The 17,639-nt window shown below is 40.6% G+C and overlaps 1 protein-coding gene and 1 pseudogene across 2 annotated transcripts in view; one reads left to right on the top strand and one right to left on the bottom strand.

The window, feature by feature from the left end:
• Positions 1 to 17,639, bottom strand: part of ULK4 (unc-51 like kinase 4) — a 651,105-nt gene that overhangs the window by 357,853 nt on the left and 275,613 nt on the right. The window lies entirely within an intron of this gene.
• Positions 6,399 to 7,097, top strand: LOC131826029 (transmembrane protein 126A-like; annotated as a pseudogene).

Genomic DNA, 17,639 nt, shown 5'->3' on the forward strand with positions numbered 1-17,639 from the left:
ACTGCTATTTATTCAGAGAAAAGAAGAGCCAGGAGGAGGAGGAGATCCATGGAGGGGAAGGAAAGGATCTCTGCCCGCTCTGGGCTCAGGTTTGCAAGACAAAGAAAGCAGCCCCAACTATGATTAAATGGGTCTAAGGCGGAACCAGGTTTGGTCACAGAACAGTCATGTCTGCTTGCTAGCTTGCTTGAAGTTTTTATCTGCCCACCAGAGGTAGGGACGCAAGCACGAGAAGCCAAGAGGTCCCCACCAAGGGCTTTTCCATCCATTATCTCTGCATGTCAACAATTCACAGTGTCATACTGATCTTATTTATTGTTGCAGACTTTTTTTCCTGAAAACTATCTCAGTACTCAAATTATGACTAACCCTATTGAGCATTTGCCATGGGCTACTCTTATGAGCTCAAAATCTGTGCGTTCAAATTTGGGAGTCAAATGGCTTTACAGACACGCTGAACAGCAACCAGAGTTAATTAACTTCTAGCACAGATAAGGGAACCGAACTGGAAAAAGGCCAGCGAGCCCAGGCTGGGGAGAAGAGGTGTTTCACCAGCACTGAAGGAATTGGCCATTTAAAGTAAAGCGCGCCTACATGGAAAGGGTGAGCAGGAGGAACGGTGCAGCCGGAGTAGTAAAAGGACAATGTGAAAGATGGAGCAGAATGATGCAACCTTAAACTCCGTGCCAAGTCTGGGTTTTACCTACAGGTTACAGGGAGTTGATGAAGGATTTTAAGCAGAAGAATGACGTATAGGATTTGCTGTTCAAACTCTAATCTGATAGCAATGCGAGCAATGACCGGGGGAAGGAGTATAGTCCAGAACATTCCTACTCAAAGAATGGACTACAGACCAGAGCCAGCCTGCAAACTGTCACAGGTCTGTGACAAGACAACTATCCAAATCTGAAAAAGTAAGTTTTTGCCTGTTGGGTCTAACGATAAGAAATCTGAACTTTGCAGCAGTTTAAAACATGACCCCACTGAACTATGATGAAAAACGGGATATTTGCACAGCTTCAAAATAGTTCCCCACAAAGATACCTACATGGCAGAAATGTGGCAGACACCACCTTAACCAATAGAGCACGTTCCACATCACCAGAAATAAGATGACATCAAATATACATCCTGATATCAAGCACTGAGGAGGACACACCATTGCTTCTGAGGTACTTTTTCCAAAACTACAAACCTCGATCTAATCATGAAAAAAATGCTACTCAGATTGAGTGGCATCTTACAAAGTAACTTCCCAATGCAATTCTAAAGTGTTAAAGCCAGGGCCTCTGGGAGGCTCAGTCGGTTAAGCATTTGCCTTCAGTTCAGGTCCCAGGATCAAGCCCCACGTCTGGCTCCCTGCTCAGCAGGGAGTCGGCTTCTCTCTCTCCCTCTGCTCCTCCCCCTGCTCCTTCTCTCACTCTCTCAAATAAATAAGTAAATAAAATCTTTTAAAAAAATTTAAAAGCCATAAAAGACAAGAGTGAGGAGCTGTGCCCAACTTAGGGGGACTCCTACTAGAGAGAAGACTAAATGTAATGTGGGACCCTAGATCAGACTCAGGACTAGAAAAAGCGGCAAAAACTGGCAAAACTTGAAAAGATCTGCAGGTTAGTTAATATGATTATATCAGTGTTAATTTCCTGGGTTTTAATAACAGTGCTATTGTTCTGTAAGATGTTGACATTCGTGGAAGCTGGGTGAAAGGCATACACAAATTCTTTGTACTAATTCTGTAATTGTTCTGTAAGCCCAAAATTATCTCAATATTAAAAGTCTTTTGATGTATGCTTTGTTTGTTTGGGTTGTCTTGTGTTGTGGTTCCCAAATCTTTAACTCTCCTCTCCGAGAAGTGGGATCTATGTTCGCTCCCCATGAGTCTAGGCAGGTTTGTAATGGCTTTGACCAACAGTGTAGTCACTGCATGACCTCTGCTTACATTCTGAGTGCATTTTCTAGATTTCAGTTTTATAACATCTTACAAATTATGTATTCTTGTTATCTGTTGCTGCATAACAAACTACCCCAAACTTAAATGTCATAAAGCAATAACTATATTATGATGCTAACAACTTCTTTGGATCATGGATTTGGACAGAGCACACGGAGGATGACCTGTCCTTGCTCTCTGATGTCTGTTCCTCGACATCAGCTGGGAAGACACAAAAGCTGGGGGTGACTAGAACAGCTGAGGGGTTGGAAGCATTGGCAGGCTTCTTCACTCACATGTCACAGGGGGTGACTCAAGGAAGCCTCAGTTAATTCTGCCCACTGGATCACCTGCTGCTACCCTCTCCAAGTGGCCTAGCCTCTCACAGCATGGTAGACGGGTGCCAAGAGGGAGCATTCCTAGACAACCAGGTGAAACTGCCCAGGCTTACATAGTATCATTTTCACGGCATTCTAGATGGTTACAAGCCAGTCTTTAAGGTCAGCTTAGCCTCAAGTGGAGGAGAAATGGTCATCTCCTGATGGTGAGAGTTGAGGAAGAGCACATGAGATGGGAGAGACTTCTGTAGCTATCTCCGTAAGACTCAGTCTGCCCCGGCATTAGTCCACAACACACAAATTTTAAAAACGGTTTCTTCACCACAGATAGTGTGAGTAACATTAGTTTAGAGCCAGAGAGAACAGTTAACAGTTAATAAAACAGTTAATAGTTAATAGGCTACAACAGCAACCCAAAGGAGTCGTAACTGGGGCCTCGTATTTGATTTCTTTTGCTGAATAACAAATCAGCACAAACTCAGTGGCTTAAAGCAATACCCATTCATTGATTCAAAGTCCTGTAGGTCAGAAGCCTAGCTCAGCACGACTAGGGGATCCGCTCAGAGCGCCATAGATCTGGAACTAAGGTGTCAATGGTGCTAACTTCCCCTTGGGATACTGGGGACGAGAGGCTGTGTTTTTTTTTTCCTTTTTTTAAGATTTATTTATCTGAGAGTGAGTGAGCACAAGAAGGGGAAGGGCAAAGGGAGAAGCAGACTCCCCGCTGAGCATGGAGCCAGATGTGGGACTCAATCCCAGGACCCTGGGATCATGACCTGAGCCAAAGGCATATGTTTAACTGACTGAGCCACCCAGGCACCCCAGAGGATGTGTTTTCAACCACTCCTTCTTGTTTACAGAGTTCAGTTCCTTGCAGTTGCAGGACTGATGCCCCTCTTTCCTTGTTGGCTACCAGGCACGAGTCCCTCTAAGATCCTACACACCGCTCACATCCATGGTCCATGGACTCCTCTACCTGGAAGACCAGCAAAAGAGAACTCTCCTCCATGTCAAATCCTCGAGATTCAAATCTCTTTGACTTCCAAGACTCTGACCTCTGGGCCAGATTGAAATGACTCCTATGAGTAAGACCCACCCTGATGATCTCCATATTTTAAGGTCAACTAGTTCGGGACCTTAATTACATCTGCAATGCCCCTTCACAACAACACTAAATTACTGTTTCACTGAGTACCTGGGAGAAAGAGTGTATACACCTGCTGGGAACCTTGAAGCTCACCTGGAAATTCCATCTACTCCAGTGTCACCTCATCCTTGTTTCCTTTTTTAAGGAATAATTCAAATTTAGTTCTTCAAATAAGCTGCCTCTGGTCAACTTATGTAGAAGCCCTAAATAGATGCTAGACTTTTTAAAACTTCAACAATGCTGGTTAGGAGTTTGAAACTGAGCACTAGACTACAAACAAAGCTTTTTCATTTCTTATGACTTATATAATTTGCCAGCGTAGTGGACTAATACCAGTCATTTTAAATTAAAAAAAAAAAAAAACTCTAACATCAAGTTGAATTTCAAATTACTGGCCCAGTGAATCAGCTTCAAAAAGAAATAGTTTCATAATGTATAGCTATGGCATGATATTATGTCTAGCCTGAAAGCAAGACTCTTTGTAATGTTTCTCCTTGAAATGTTTGCCCTTGCCTGCAATGCTTGCTAATCCTCTTGCACAGAATTGCAGAAGTCTTACCAATAGAGGTACACATCTAAGGAGATACTTTTCACAGGAAAAGGGCAGGGTTGAAATTTTAACAGCTCTAGCACAGAACATTTTTAGATTGGGCCATTTTACAAGGATCAAGTCCTTCGTATGGGAAGTGTTATACCTCTTCCTTAAAGAAGTTTATACCCCAGTGAGCAAAAAACATATACAATATAAAAATAACTTACTTCAACTTATAAAGCGAACTGCTTCATTTCCTGAGAAAGTCTCAAAATTAAGTTTTAGAATACAATGCTATACCAGAATGCACCTCCCATGTACAGAATCCCCCATTGCCCCAAGGAGCATGAAAAGGATACAAATTTCAGTAAGAAACTATGGCTAAGCAAAAAGCAAGTGTTTTCTAGGGGCGCCTGGGTGGCTCAGTGGGTTGGGCCACTGCCTTCGGCTAGGGTCATGATCTCGGAGTCCTGGGATCGAGTCCCACATCGGGCTCTCTGCTCAGCAGGGAGCCTGCTTCCCCCTCTCTCTCTCTGCCTGCCTCTCTGTCTACTTGTGATTTCTCTCTGTCAAATAAATAAATAAAATCTTTAAAAAAAAAAAAAAAAGCAAGAGTTTTCTAAGAGAAAGAATATTTATATAGGAATTTTTAAACTGTATGTACATATGTTCCATATGTACAAAATGCTTTTGTACCCATTACCTCAACAAATACCCAGTACAGGCCTGGGACGACCCACATCTGTTGAACAAGGCCCCAGCCTGTTTCTATAACAGAAAGGACAGCCGGTGAGATGGAGGAGCCGGACTCCAGAGGCTCTCCACACAGTACGTGGACCTCACGTACAAAATCTTCCTGACTCCTTCTAATTCTGAGTGCTATAAGGTGTCTGAAAGTCACATTTTGTGTAGGGCCTTACACTCACTGTCCCTGCACAGGCAACAACATTCTTGTTCACCAACCAAGGGCTTTTGGCCCCTCATAACACCCTTTCTGTTCTGCCTAGGTCCTGGGCCTTTACCCTCTTATCTTTCTGAACACTGCGGCTCTGTAGCTGGTCTCTTTTCTGTAGTAATTCTTTGAATCCTTGGCACTCTCCCCAGGACATGGTTCTGTTCTGGTCACACAGCTCCACATTCACACTCCAGGTGAGAAGCATGTTGCTTCTTGCACCAGAGCTGGGAGGGGACTGAACGGAAGGGGGTGGGCGAAAACACTCTAAGTAAGACAAGAAAGATAAAAGGACTGGCAAGAGCACAAAGCAGAGACAAGTCCCCGGAGGACCACCAGATTTCACACGTGGCCAGCATCTCCTTTTCCCCTATAGACATGAGCCCAACACTAGGGAAGAGCAATTGTATAAGAGATAATCCTTAAATTCTTTTCAAATTAATGTACCTGCTTATATTCTATGATCCCTTGTCCTATTACTTAATGAAATGCAAGAGAATTTTTAAATTACTTGAAGTCAGGCTAAGATCTCTTAGAATTTTTAAATTACTTGAAGTCAGGCTAAGATCTCTTTTCTTTGGCTACCGGGCACGATATTAATATCTACTGGGTACCCATTACATGCCATGCATTGAGCTAAGTTAAAGCTACAGCAAGTACTGTGAAGGGGGCGCCTGTCTAGCTCAGTTGGTAAAGTGAATGACTTTTGATCTTGGGTTGTAAGTTCAAGCCCCACATTGGGTGTAAAGTTTACTTAAAATCTTATAAAAGAAAAAAAAAAGTACAGAAGAGACATTGGAAATACAGTTGACCCTTGAATAACACAGTAAGTAAGGATACTGACACCTGCATAGTTGAAAAATCCATGTGTAACTTCTGACTCCTCCAAAACTTAACTAGTAATAGCCTACTGTGATCTGAAACCTTACTGATAACATAAACAGCCCATTACCACATACTTTGTATGTTATATAATTATATACTCTATTCTTATAATAAAGTAAGCTAGAGAAAAAAATGTTAAGGAAAGCATAAGGAAGAGAAAATGCATTTACAATACTGTACTGTATTTATCGGAAAAAAATCTGCATATGAGTGGGCCTATGCGGTTCAAACCCATGTTGTTCAAGAGTCAGCTATAGACTTTTCTGAGGAGCATAACAAAGTCTTTGAATTGAAACCTATAATGACAATAGTAGTAAACAGAGACCGCACAATTACTGTGTGGAATATGTTCCCAAGGCTGCACATGTGGTAATTCACCAGATTCTAAAAAAAAAAAAAAAAAAAAAAAAAAAGATTCTAACAAAGAAAACGAAAATCCCCCGTGCCTGCCTGACTTGAGCCACGTGTCAGCCAAAGATGGTTGCGCTCAGGGTAGGACAAAAGTTGGAGGGAGCCCCAGCATGGGGGACCAGCAGAGGCACTGAATGCTGTGAGGAAAACATAAGATATATATTATTGAAAATATATTATTGAAAAATATTTTAAGGCTCAAGATGGAAAACCATGAACCACATGATAAGTGGTTAAGTCCTCCAAGGAGGACTTAATCTTCAATATCATAACTAGAAAAATTAACCAACTCCCAGAAGCAGAAAGGAATCTGCTCGAACATTGATCAACATATGTTGGACTTAACGTTGGTCTCTGTGGTCTAATAGCAAATAGTCTTTTTTGACGCATCTTAAATGTGACAAAGGCTTGTATAGCTGCTGGCTTACCAATGGCAATGATCCCATTTTTGATTGTGGACTTATTTTACGAAGATTTTGTAAGTTTACCTTTGTATACAGGTGATTTGAACTGTGAAACCTGTACCATAACACAGGGTGGACTAGTTGGTCTTGTTTTGGGTGGTCTGTACACTGTTATCTTGGCTATACCTGTGAACTGTGGCCTAGCAGCCAGGTATGAGTCAGCCCCGCTACCAGGGAAAGGAAACTTCTTAACTTACTGAACTAGAATTTCTAAGCCTGTCTTTAGAAAGATGTTATTTCGGGTTAACTAACCTTATTGTGATAATCATTGTGTAATAAATACAAGCATCAAATCAAAAAAAAAAAAAAAAAAAAAAAAGAAAGATGTTATTTCCCATTTTGCTCTAGACTATGTTTGCAGCATACCTTGGATCTAGACAATATAAACTAATTATAAAGGCCCTTCAGTTACCTGAACCTGGCCTAGAAATTCAGTGACTGTTAAACAAACGTGTATACAAAAATAAAATTATAATGTATGAAAAAAAATCCTAGGAGTCAGGTCAGATGATGATGTTGACGAATTTTGTTTGTTTCACATGAGAAACTGAGACATGAGGAAGTAAACTGGTCAAGTGACAAGGAGGACAGCTTAGATTACACCCCACAGTACAGGTATTACCTGAGCTGAATCTTGAAAGAGGAGTAGGTTATTGACAGGCAGAGAATGGATGAAGCAGGAGGAGGAAGAGGAGGACAGGTAGGGATGAATTATGTCCTGGGTAAAGGGAACAACAGCATGACAAAGGGCAAAATTGGAATGGGCTCATTATAGGCAATCAAAAGCAAGTGAACAGGCACATTTGCTGTAGTAGTAGAAGTAGTAAAGGGAAGATAATTAAAGATCAGGCTGGAGGAATAAACCAGGGCAGATCACAAGAGATCTTACTAGCTATGCCAAGGAGCTTAAACTTTATCCTCTGGGTGGGGACTGGTAAATTCCAGGCTTCCTATTGGTCACCTATTATTTCTATGGCCCACAAGCTACAAATGGCTGTTATGTTTCTAAATAGTTGGGGAAAAAATCAAAAGAATATTTCATGACATATGAAACTGCATGAAATTCAAATTTCAGTTTTCATAAATAAAGTTTAACTGAAACACAGCCGTGCTCGTTCATTTACATACTGTCTCTGGTTGCTTTTACACTGCAATGCCAGGGCTGAGTAGCTGCAACAGAGCCCATATGGCCAGTAATGCCTGAAATATTTACTATCTGGTCTTTTAGAGAAAGCTTGCCAAGCCCTACTCTAGGTAACTAGGAGCTGCTAAGCGGCTGATTAGGTGAAATGGTATCGTTACCAGCTTTATAGTTTTACAACGATTATTCAGGCCAGAGTGAAGAGGATGAACTGGAAATAAAAAGGACTGGGAATAGGGGCTCCTGGGTGGCTCAGTGGGTTAAATCCTCTGCCTTCAGCTCAGGTCATGATCCTGCGGTCCTGGAGCCCTGCATCGGGCTCACTGCTCAGTGGGGAGCCTACTTCCCCTCTCTCTCTGCCTGCTTCTCTACCTACTTGTGATCTCTGTCTGTTAAATAAATAAATAAAATCTTTAAAAAAAAAAAAAGGGGGGGGGGGGTCCGGGAACAGAAAGATCAGTTAGCTGACAGTGACTATTCTCAACATAAGAGGTAATAAGCACCAACACAGGCAGAAATGGGAAAAGAAAAATGAGAACTATCAATAAGGTTGTATCAGTGGGATTTCAAAATCTACTGGATGCAGAAGAGGAAGAGGAGGGAAGGAATACAGAATGACTCCAGGTGCCTGATCTGTCCCACCTGGGGTTACCACCATGACTAACACCAGAACAATCCCCATCACAACAAGCAACCTCACAGGAACTCCTATGCATCACACACTGGGTGTAATCAGCGCTCTATCTCTCACCTAATCCTTTACCATGATGTAGGAAGGAGTCACCTTGTTCTACAGAGAAGAAAACGAACACTAAACCTTATACAAGGTAACATAGCTAGTTTCTGAGTTCACGATATTAACTGCTCTAAGATACTATGATATATAGAGGGAAAACTTACTTTGGTTAAGAAAATGAATTAAGTTCTGAAAGATGAGTGACAAGTCAACTGAGGGCAGAAACTCAAGGCACACCAACATTTAAAGAATCGGCAGAAAAAAAAAAAAAAAAAACCACCCAATGGTGTCAAGGTTCACAGAATGCAGGAAGCAAGGGTGTCCGTGGAGTGGAATGGAGAGAGTCAAAAAGAACACCTTAACACCCTGCTCAATCTCCTGGATATTCAGATCTTAGGTTCAGTCCCAGTTTCTATAAGTTATGCTTGTATTATATGGAGTAACTCCCCAAACTCACTTCAGGAGTCATTTCTAAGATCAATAAATGATACTATGGTACAAACAAACAAATAAAATAGAGTGATGATCAATTGGAAGCCACTAAACCAAAGGCTACATTGCTGACTTTCAAACCCACAAGATAGGTGATGGATTATCATTCATGTTAATGTTTGATAAGAACCACCAGCCTGGGGGCGCCTGAGTGGCTCAGTCAGGTAAGCAGCTGCCTTCAGTTCAGGTCATGATCCTGGGGTCCTGGGAACGAGTCCCACATCTAGCTCCCTGCTGAGTAGAGAATCTGTTTCTCCTCTTCCCTTTGCCTGCTCGTGCTTGCTCTCTTTCTCAAGTAAGTAAAATCTTAAAAAAAAAAAAAAAAAAAACTACCAACCTCTATGAGTGTGTTTTTAACAAATTTTTTCCTGATTCTATAAAATAATTATTAAAAATCATATCAAAAATAGGCAAGATCTGAGTAGGCATTTTTCCAAAGAAAACATACAGATGGCCAACAGGTACATGAAAAGATGCTCAACATCATTAATCATCAGGGAAATGCAAATCAAAACCACAATGAAATTATCTCCTCACATCTGTTAAAATGACTTATCAAAAAGACCAGAAATAACAATGTTGGTGAAGATGTAGAAAAAAAGAGTACTCTTGTGCCCTTTTGATCGGAATATATATTGATACAGCCACTGTGGAAAACAACATATTAGTTTCTTGAAAATTAAAATAGGACATCATATGATTCAACAATTCTACTTATGGGTATTTATCCAAATAAAACAAAAGCATTAATTTGAAAAGATATATGCACCCTCATGTTCATTGCAGCCTTCTTTAAAAATGCCAAGCTATAGAAGCAGTCCAAGTGTCCACTGATACACCACACACACACACACACACACACACATACAGTGGTATATTATGCAGCTAATTAAAAAAAAAAATAAAAATCTTGGGGCACCTGGGTGGATCGGTGGGTTAAAGTCTCTGCCTTCAGCTCAGGTCATGATCACAGGGTCCCGGGATCGAGCCCCGCATTGGACTCTCTGCTCAGTAGGGAGCCTGCTTCCCTTCCTCCCTCTCTGCCTGTCTCTCTGCCTACTTGTGATCTCTGTCTGTCAAAAACATAAATAAGACCTTTAAAAAAAAATCTTGCCATTTCCAACAATACAGATGGACCTTAAAGGCATTACTGTAAGTGAAATAAGGCAAAGACAATTACTATATGATCGCACTTAAATGTAGAATCTAAACAAAACAAATCAACAAACCAAACAAAACCAAGCTCACGGATACAGAGGAAAGACTGGTGGTTGCCAGAGGTAAGGGCTGGGTGGGTGCGGGAGAAAAGTGTGAACTGTTTTGATTTTTTCTTACACTTTAAATAAATTGACTATAAGTAAACGAACAAATGAGAAAAGAACAAGGTAGGCAGATATACTCTATCAGTTACCAACATTTTTTATAAACTTCACTATAATGGAGTATGGTATTAGTTTAAAACCTCCTACATGGGGCACCTGGGTGGCTCAGTGGGTTAAGCCGCTGCCTTCGGCTCAGGTCATGATCTCAGGGTCCTGGGATCGAGTCCCGCATCGGGCTCTCTGCTCAGCAGGGAGCCTGCTTCCCTCTCTGCCTGCCTCTCCGACTACTTGTGATTTCTCTCTGTCAAATAAATAAATAAAATCTTAAAAAAAATAAAAAAATAAAAAAAAATAAAACCTCCTACAGATCAAATTAGGATGGAGAGAAAAAAATCTTAATTTTACAGACTTATTTATATAAAATTATCTATATAAAATCGAGAAATACAGAAGTATAAAATATAGTATTTTACCGAATGTTACCTTTGGGAAAAACAGAAAAACATTGCAAGACAATATTGCAGTCCCAGTGCTGTAAGAGAATCATTAATAAATTCTGATGTATTATTTACTTGTCTTTCTCTATTCATACAAGGCATAGGGTCCACCTCACCTGGAAAATCTCAGCTACCATTTCTTGTGCATGTATTCTGACCCCTACTCAGCCATGCCTCATTTAATGTCTAATGAACACTTACAGAGAAGACCCTGAAGCACAGGCTGGTGGGCAATTTTCCCACAGCCACTCACAATCCAGGAATGGATCTGGGATTAGAACTGGAATCTGCCTAATTTAAGGTGTATTGCATCCAAATAGGGGATGGGAGAAAATGGTCAACTCATACCACATATATGGGGCTTATTAAAAACATTTTCCCATATCAATAAACCATAGTTTTCTAACCTACAAGGTATTTAGCTAATCCTCTATGGATGGATCCTTGTTTTCCACTCTTCTAGTATTCAGTAGGGGGAAAAAACCCAAATGTAGTGGTTAAGGGATCACTTCAAAGGAGTTCAAATCCTCATTCAATAGTCCTAAGCTCTGTGATCCTGGTAAGTATATCAACTCCAAGCTTACTTTCTTTGCATATAATAGCACTGTCTACTTCATTTTGTGAGGCTGAAGATTAAATATGGTTGTGCACATGAGTTATCCAACACTGTCTGGAACATAAGCAGCTCTCTTTGAAGACAGTTACTAGTTGTCTTCACTTTCATTGTTGTTGTTGTTGTTGTTGTTGTTTATTAGAGAGAGAGAGAAGAGAGAGCCTGAGAGGGAGCAGTGGGGGAGGGACAGAGAGAGAAGGAAAGAGAGAATCTTAAGCAGGCCCCATGCCTAGCGCAACACAGAGCCTGACACAGAGCCCAACACGGGGCTCAACACAGGGCTCAATCCCATGACCCTGAGATCATGACCTGGGCTAAAACCAAGAGTCAGATGCTTAACCGACTGAGCCACCCAGGTGCCCCACCTTTCATTGTTGTTTTAAATAATGTATCAATGGACATCCTTGTACACCAATATTTGTGCATATCTTTTACTGTTTTCTTAAGCTATATTCCTCGAAGTGGAACCAAAGGACATTTAAGATTTAACACATACTGACAGTCTGCAAGTCACAAAAGCTGTACTAACATAGGAAAGTGCAAGCTTCACTAATCTCTCAACAAGAGGTTTTTTTTTTTTTTTTTTTAAACCCTGCCAATTTGACTTCTTTATTATCTAAATGGAATTTTCTTGATTCTTAATTGGGTTACTCCTTTTCATATTTATTGTTAGAAATGCCCTTTTCATGCCCTTTGTCCATTTTCCCTTTGAGCTACCCTACTTTAGAATTTCAAAATAACTAATGAAGTTTGTCCCTAAAATCTGACCATTTTGTTTACTTTGTAACAGTTGGGTTAAGCTGGATTTATGACTTCAAGCAGACAGAAGAAATGCACACGCATAAAATGGTACATTTTGAGGGTATGAGGTGTCTCAGAGGCATTTACCTCATTGAAGAGCCATGGTTAGTCTCCTTCACTGCCTGGGGTTTTTTTCCTATGTAATACTCTATGGCAAAAAATCTTAAGTGATAACACATGTTCAAGATGGCAAGAAAACTGTGCCAGGAAAGTCACAGAGCATTTGAAACTCAGACCACTGTTTAGTCTGGCAGCTCTTGTGCTCTTTAATTATATCACAAAGGCCCCGTCTGTACAGCAAACACTGTAATATATTCTGACCAATAACTGTCATCACATAAAATCAGGAGACTTGATAAGGAAGAGGATTTGGTATTGAGAGTCTGTGCTTTATGCCTCATGTTACATTCCATTCAGTTGGGCTTCGCTTTGTTCTATGGAGTTGACAGTGACAGGTGTACTCAATATATTCACAGACAATGCATGACTTTATCAAGAGCAGATAAACAACAACAAAAATGAGTCTGTAGCACATGTACTATACTATTGATTAACCTCTGTACTAGATCATTCTCGTCAACATAGAAATGTCTCTAAAATATCGCTCATCCTGGAAAAAAAAAACAAGAAATGCCTGTGACTCCATATCTCCTTCTAGCTCCCCATTTTTCAGCTCTCCTTTAGAGGAAAACTCTCTCTAGATTTACTGGGGTTCCCTGTCTCCACCTCATCATTCCCTCTGCAATGAACCCCACCAAACTCTTACCCCACATGCTTGTGAAAATAACCCTTCAAGAAGTTACTCCTGTTGCCACTATAACCATTACTTCTCCATCCTCATCTTAGGGACACTCTCCAGAGCATCTGACGCTGTGAGTACTTCCCTCCCTCTTCAAACCCTGAAAATCAGAGGCTTGCTTCTTTACTTATGAAGCTAGCATTCACGCAGCCAGTCAACTCTGCCACCTTCCCAGGGAAACTCTGAGCGCCCTCTCAAAAACAGTGGGTCCCAATCCATCACTCCCCATTCTCTAACCCTGCTCTCTGTTCTTTATACCACTAACTGAAATTCAGACTTTTTTTTTTTTAAATCAATTTCCCTGCTTATTGTCTATGATCCCCTCAGAATCATAAGCTTCATGAAAACCAGGACCGTGTCTGTTCTTTCTCAGTGAACACAACTCTTTGTTGGGTGACTCAAGGAATAAATGAATAATATTAACTTTTCTTGCAGGTAGAAAATTATCAAAGCTCACTCTGTTCTGAAGGTCCATAATTCTATGATGGAAATAAACTGCAAAACTTCAAGAGCTTCTGTAGAGAACTGAAAAGAAAGCAAACGAACTTTCCTGTGGGCAAGAAAGGAAATACTTCAGGAGAAAATGGTAGGTATCATTTTGTTAAAGATGATAGTATCTATGAATGTCTAGTTAAACACAGGAGGAGGCATCTGTGAATTATTGTTGATTAGAGCCCCCAAAATACCAGGGCCTGTTCTGACTAAATGCATCCACTAAATGCTGGCTTCTGACATGACATTCAGTGAGCTGCTCAAGTCTGGGCACCAAGGGGCCAGAAACACCAGCATGGAGGGCTCCCAGCCAGGTGCTGCCTGTCACTCCACTCCCTAAAGAGAGCTGTCACTGAGCCCACATGAGTCAGAAAAGGAAAACTGAAATGACCAAGCATATAGGCTGTTATGAGAATATTAAAAGATTAATTTGTTTCTGACAAGAGATCCAAACTGTCTCCAGGGACCCAAGTGAACCCCATACAGTAAGGACAGGCAATGAAATGCTTACCAGCTCACCAGCTCATGAACTTGGGGGAAACTCCATGACGGTAAGCAAGATGATGGAAGAAAATAATCAGAAGCGTGTATTTCCACTAGTAGCAGGCAGAAACCATGTTAAGAGTTGTTGGGTTTTTTGTTTTTTGTTTTTGTTTTTTTTTTTTTTTTTCCGGAAAACATAACGCTGAAACAGATTTCAATTACCATTTATTTTCCCCACACATCATTTAGGAAAAAAGAGAATGCCCTGGATCAGTTCCTAAAGTTTTAGGAGGATATCCTTCCATAATTCTATCAGAAACAGAAGGAGAGAATTAATTGAATGTTGGGGTGGAAGGAGTGAATTAATTGAATGTTTACTCCATGAGTGCTTACATAAACACTTACGTTTTCCCTATAGGAAACACTGAGATGAATTATAGCATGATTAACGTAGTAAGGAGGGATTTCAACCCAACTGGTGTGCTCTAAGTTATAAACACAGGAGGGTCCCAAACCTGGGAAGATGAGGTAAAGAAGAGGTTCCATTGAACCGGGAACCAGGATATTATTAACCACATTTATGCCAGGAGCTGCCACAGTGATAAAAATCAAAGAACAATGGTGCCAGAACCTAGTGATGATGGCAGAGGGACACAAAGGAGAATCATTTGCTCTTAACAGATCCACGTGACAGTGAAGTTGACTGTGTTGAGGAACTGGACCACTCTTCTAAGTAAACATGAGGCAATGAAACTGAAAACGAGATGACTTCAAAGTCCACTGTGATTTCCCCTTGGGTTTGTTTTTGAAAAAGTGGCTCTGCTGGGTAGTCCAAAGAACAACAGACCATAGTCTGATCCAAATCCTGACCTTCAAACTGACTTGAAGTTCAGTCACCAATTCCCTCTGGGACTTCATTTTCCCTGTGTATAAAATGAAGACATTAGCCCAGTGTACTAATAAAGTCTTTTTATTCTGTACTTTTGTCTCTTTAACATCTTGAGGACTTGCTAATTCTGGAGGGAATGCCCCTCCCAGAGCCAGCTGATTCTTAGAGAAAGCAAACAACTCTCCTTTGAGCTTGCCTTTCCTGTGCAAACCAACCAACCCAAAGCCATAACCCCAACGACCTCCTTTATGGCACTTTCTACTCCTAAGTGGGGCCCACACCCCAGGGCCAGGTACCAGCCCAGAGCTGGCCCCTACTTACCCCAGGGGAAGGTACCAGATGACTAGAGACAGCCCCTATACTTCCACAACCCCATGAAATTATTCAAAATAGTCAAGCCTAAATCTGCTCACCCATTCCTTCCTTTGTAAACTATAATAAGGGCTCTGCTCCACATTTGCCTCTCACTTCCTCTGACTCTTGACTGACCCTGCTGTTTCTTCATGTGGCCACCTTTGGCATGGTATGCCCCCTCCTCTTTGGATCTGTGAGTATAATAAGCTTTCTTTTCCAGGACAGTTTTCACCTGATCTACTGAACTTACCACACTACACCTTACCACATCAACATCAAAAAATCTACATTTTATAACACCAAGAAAATCTCTAAAGTTCCCTAACAGCTCAAAAATTCTAATATTTCTACATTCTCATGAATAAAGGTTAAAAAAAAAAAAAGAGTTCTGTTCCTTTAGATCAGGGTTCAGGAAACACTGTGTGAAAAGGGCTAGAAAGTAAATATTTCAGGCTTTGCCGGACCCAAGGTCTGACTCAGATGCATCTGTGTGTTTGTAAATTTTACGAATCTTTAAATATGTCAATATCACTCTTACCTTACAGACCATACAAAAAGAGGCTGCAAGCCAGCTGGCTCTGTGGACCACAGTTTGCCAGTCTCTTTAGATGACAAGGGTAAGTCAACAGACCTGAGGACATCTTGTGAAACACAAAAAGCTTTACTGAATCCCCACTCAGACTAACTATGGCCCTACGACACACAACTGGGAAAGCACTATTTACCAAGGTGTACAATGAACTCTAAGTGCTTTCTTTCAATGTAAATGTCACAGCAAAAAAAGTCAACTGAGACCATCCACTCTAACCTAGAAATAGCTTTCCATTGCAAGGTGCTGTTCTACTCAGTTTTCAAAGACAGTTAACCACCACTAGCAGCTGAAGAAGAACTTCCCTGGAAAAAAAAATAAAATGCTGAACTTCTCTGAGAGCAAAACAACATTTCTAACTCTTAAAAGGATAATCTTGATGGAAGTACACAAAATACCCCAGCAAAGTGGATCATTAGGGCAATTTTAATTTAATTTCCAAATTCTTCTCAATATTTAAGGACCAAAGATGTATGTGTTAAACAAGGGTGCAGTACAATAATCCCAAATAAAGGCAGAGAGAGAAAAAAAAAAAAACAAAAATAAGTAAATAATAAAGTTTTGGGTTCAAGGAACTGATGAAAGGCACAAATCCAAAATCATTCAGTATTTTTAATCTTTTATGCTTGCTTTATCCCCTGAAATGACTCTACTTTAGTAAGAAGTATAGATATGTGCCCAGTTTGAACAAGTGGTTAGGAACACTCGAACATGGGCTATGTCCATGAGAGGAAAGAGAAGGTAAAAGATAGATGCTCAAAGTCTCGGTGCCTATTGGAAAAACTTTGTGTATTATTCTGCGAGTGCTCATAAAGAATAAATGGGGAAGCCACAGAAGAGTGACCCTAGAATAGAAATGGGAGCCACAAAGACGCAGAGACTGACTTGCTCCTCATGATGGGGCTTTTTGATATCCATAAGCAACCTGAGAAGCAGCAAATCATTTCTGGAAAAATCAATTTGTTCTAACAATAAAGTATTATCAAATTACATAGTTATTTTGCTCACAGATTTCATCAGAGGAAATATTTAGCTGGGTAAGCTCAGTGAACTGAGGGGGTAAAAACACCTAACTGGCTTATTTAAATGACAGGGAACCCCTCTCAAACATCTCTAACATTTCTCATAATTTGGGCTTTTAGCTTCACCAGGCTACAAAATTTAAATAAAATATAACAGAATATGTCAAAAACAAATGTTAAGAATATAAATTAAAAGGCAAGTGTGTATGGCAGGTATCTTGTGTGGGGAATGTTCTCTATGACTGCCCCAGTTCTGTTATGCACAAACTAATAAGACCACACCATGCAGTTTGTTTCTATTATTGAAAACCTGGGGGTTTTCTCCCAATTCCTTGTAGGGTGTTAGAGCTCTAGTTTCAGTTGTCACCAAACATTTCTTTCTACTGTCAAAGAAGATACCTCTTCTGGAATACTTTCTTTGCTAGTTCTTCCTCTAATCATATGAAAAAGAGGAGGAGTAAGGAGATAAACTGTGGGGGAAGAAGAAAGGGAAGACTTACACAGCATTTCCTGCGGACCAGATGCTAATATTTCCAGATGAGGAATCTTAGGCACAGAGAGGTTAAGAAACTTGGCCAAAATCATACAACTACTTGGGTTAAATTCCTTTAGGTGCTCCCATAACCTTCTAGACATGACTGTACCTCTGAAATTATTACACTGTTTTACAGGAACCTATTGATAAATGTTTCCGCCACTAAATCCTTAGCACCTCGAGGGGGAGACCTTTAACTGCCTTTTATCCTTGTA

The sequence above is a fragment of the Mustela lutreola genome, chromosome 2 (genome assembly GCF_030435805.1).
Source record: "Mustela lutreola isolate mMusLut2 chromosome 2, mMusLut2.pri, whole genome shotgun sequence".
Classification (NCBI taxonomy): Eukaryota; Metazoa; Chordata; class Mammalia; order Carnivora; family Mustelidae; genus Mustela; species Mustela lutreola.